The sequence below is a fragment of the Eriocheir sinensis genome, unplaced genomic scaffold (assembly GCF_024679095.1).
Source record: "Eriocheir sinensis breed Jianghai 21 unplaced genomic scaffold, ASM2467909v1 Scaffold588, whole genome shotgun sequence".
In the NCBI taxonomy this organism is placed as follows: domain Eukaryota; kingdom Metazoa; phylum Arthropoda; class Malacostraca; order Decapoda; family Varunidae; genus Eriocheir; species Eriocheir sinensis.
The window spans coordinates 12,501-16,106 of NW_026111929.1; the positions used below are offsets into that span (position 1 = coordinate 12,501).

The window sequence follows — 3,606 nt, forward strand, 5'->3', positions numbered from 1 at the left end:
ACACACACACACACACACACACACACACACACACACACACACACACACACACACACACACACACACACACACACACACACACACACAAACACACACACACACACACACATACAAAACTTTACGAGAATATTACGAGAAAAAAAAAAAACAAGAAAAAGCATTCCGTAACAAGGGTAAATAAAATAAAATAAAAAGAAGATTGAGCATAAAGGCGGAAAGCACTTTGGGGGAGATGAGGCGAGAATGTTTGTGTGTTGGTATTTACAAGTTGAGGGAAAGAAAAAAAAAAGAAAAAGGAAAAAAAATACTTTAAAATTTCCGCCTCATTAAATCCTTTGTGAGAGTCTGTCCGGTGAATAGTGAATCTCTCTCTCTCTCTCTCTCTCTCTCTCTCTCTCTCTCTCTCTCTCTCTCTCTCTCTCTCTCTCTCTCTCTCTCTCTCTCTTTGCCGCTCTAACTTTTTATCATCGTTATATTTCGTCTCGTCTTTCCTCACCATTCTCTTCCTCTCTGTTATCTCTTGCTTTTCTCTTCTCTCTCCTTCCCTTTCATGTCTTTGTCCTTGTATCTCTTCTATTTTTCTTTCTCTCCCTCCGTTTATGCAACACACAAAATAGCAGAAGCGATTTATTAATGCTTCCTCTTCCTTCTCCACGTGGGTTTTGTTTAATTTTCCATTCCATTATGACACTAGACACTGAAGTGTTTATATATATAGTTTGTGTATTACTATAACAATGATGGTCGAGCAGCAGTATTTAATGTGGTCAGTTATTTATTTTTTTTGTAATATCTAGCTACAGAATAACTAAATGTATATCATATTTACTTTTGACAATCACTGATGCAGGGAGCCAATTAACAGTGCAGGTAATTTATTTTTCCATGGTTGCAAATAAATACACGACTCATTATTATTGTCTGCATAAAGAATCTGATGTCATAACTACACTATGATAAATAATAACGAAAACAAAACTTATTCTGATTTCTACATCGTATATATGCACAGTTTCTTATTTAACCTAATGCGATCCTCCCCCTAAGACGATGACAAAACTACAACAACTAAACAACAAAATCAACATCAACGACAACGACTAAAACAATAACCAAAACATCAACAACAACAACAAAAAAACACGAACAACAAAAACAAAAAAAAATCCCAAACTTATATCTAATTCCCTTTCCCGTCTTTGGTCCGCCCTGGAAACGAAGGTGCCGGAAAACCCCGCGTGAATAAAACAATACTTCGCCCGGACCTGAAGTGGCGACAACAGCAGCGGCAGGAGAGGGAGAGGGGCAGCGGAGGCCACGACAGGCGGCTGAGGGACGAAACAGAGGCCGATGAATATTGGAGAACCGAGGACAAGAGAGCAGAGGGATGGACGGATGGCACGCAGGAAGGAAGGGAGGGTGACGGTTCTGGAGGAGGGAGAGAGTGGGAGGGAGAGAGAGACAGAGGAAGGGAGTAGGTGGAAGTAAAAGAGGAGAGAGTAAGTGGGAGAAAGAGAGAAAGGTGTGTAGGTGGGAGATGGAGGAGAGAGGGAGGAGGGGCAGGCGGGAGAGAGACGAGAGTAGGGGGGAGGGAGAGGGAGAGGAGAGAGTAGAACGGAGAGAAAAGACAGAATAGGAGGGAGACACAGAGAAGGGAAGTGAAGGGCGAAAGTAGATGCGAATGTGCTCGGGAAGAATAGAGAGTGGATGAGATGAATGAAAGGCGTAAGGACATAGACGGGTAGGCGATAAGGTGAGGAAGAGTGAGGGAGATGGTTAGAGGGAGAGTTCGTAAGGGAGAAAGGGTATGAGATGAAGGGAAAGGCGTCAGGGAGTGCACGAGTAGAAGAGAGATAAGGGATGATGAGGAAGTGTAACATGAGGAAGGGAGGAAAGAGAGGAAGAGGGAACACGTTGAAAAGCTGCTATAGAGTGAGAATATACGAAGATCAAGACCTAATTATACAGAATATGGTGGTAGTGGTATAGTGAAGGTTGTTGTGGGTGCCTGTGGTTATGGTGGTAGTGGTTGTGATGGAACTCGTGGAGGGGAGTGGAGGGGAGGGGAGTAGAGTGGAGGGGAAGGAAGAGGAGGGGAGAGGAGCTAGACCTAAGGCAAGAATATAAAAGGACAGGGTCACACGCAGTAAATAGTCCACAGTGAGCAAGTGTATGCCGTGTTTGCCCCCATCATCACCTCAACATTTTTTTCCTCACCTCGACACCCTGAATTACTTAGCGGCGGTGGGCGAGGACGAGGACGAGGACGCGGCAGCAGCAGAGAGGAGATAATGAGAGGAGAGAGAGGAAGGGAGACGAATTTTGCTCTGGGGTGATGGTGGTGGTGTTGGTGGTACTGATGATGGTGGTGGGGGAGGTGGTACTGATGATGGTGGTGGGGGTGAATTTTGGGGTGGTCGTGTGAGAGAGAAAGAGAGAGAAGAGAGTAATAGGTAGAAGAGAGAGACGAAAGAGAAGGTGGAAGAGAGAAAGAGAGAGGATAAAATATGAAAAAGGAGACGCAAGGTGGAGTCCGACAAGAGCAAAACCTCGGATGAAAAAAAAAGGACTAATCAAAACCGTTAAATCCTAGAAAAAAAATAGAGGAGTCTCAGTAAAAACAAAATAAAAGAAAACGGTGGGACTCTGAAATGACCTTTCCACCTCGTCTTTTTTCGCCTGACAATGCCTGTGAGACTATAAAATGAAACTACTAACTTTTTTTACTTTCCCCGACGTGCTTAACTTTCTATTTACTGCCCTAGAATGTCAGAGGGACGGCATAACAAACCCTTACCTTCCATCCCTGGTGGGCAGACCAGACGAGGTGGATGCTGCTGTTTCTGAATGTCATCGGTAACCGAGACTTTCCCGCCTAATGCCTCCTGCTGTCACTGGTGTTGTCTGGGGCGTTGGCTGCAGGCGTGGGAAGGCGGGCCAGAAACTGCAACAAGTGGAGAGTTTGATAATTACTGGCTGTACAGAGTTTAGGCAGACTTTGGAAGTGGAAAGTCGTGACGTGACTCCAAGATAGAATTGAAAACGTGAACAAAATAAAGGTAAGGTGATATATTTAAAGTACGTAGGTTTTTATACTTTAACGGAATCAATGAAACTATAGATAGAGAGAAGGGGACATGACCTAGGGCTTAAAGTCTGAATAACACAAAAAGAAAACCCCAGCCGAGATATAAATGCTGAAAATAACTACCACTGTTATAATAATCGTTGTGCAATTCATTAAAAACACGAGCCTAAAATATTACTCAAAGAAAACGCATAATAGCATCACCACATCCAACAAAATAGCCGTAGAAAAGAGTGAAAGCGATGATCTCTGTAAAATCCTTGTGTAGCAAAAACTAACAATACAGATACAAACCTAAGGGAACTCAAATAAGAGACATAATAACAACCCCCAACATCACACATCACACACAGAATTTACGTGTTCCCAAAGCCTCACCCAACAACACACATCCTGAAGGGGCGCCGCGCAGACAAACCTCAACACCCGCATCTCTTCCACGAAACACGAATCGGACAGAGAGGAGAGAAGACAAGCGGAAAGGCAAACAGGGACACACACACAACACAAGGATTCAC

The 3,606-nt window shown here is 43.8% G+C and overlaps 1 long non-coding RNA gene across 1 annotated transcript; it reads right to left on the reverse strand.

Annotated features, from left to right (window-relative positions):
- Positions 1-743: 743 nt before the first annotated feature.
- On the reverse strand, positions 744-2,950 carry LOC126993233 (uncharacterized). Its single transcript, XR_007747535.1, has 2 exons — positions 2,798-2,950; positions 744-1,328 (listed from the first exon to the last, which is right to left on the reverse strand). It is a non-coding gene; the product is annotated as an uncharacterized LOC126993233 (long non-coding RNA).
- Positions 2,951-3,606: the final 656 nt, after the last annotated feature.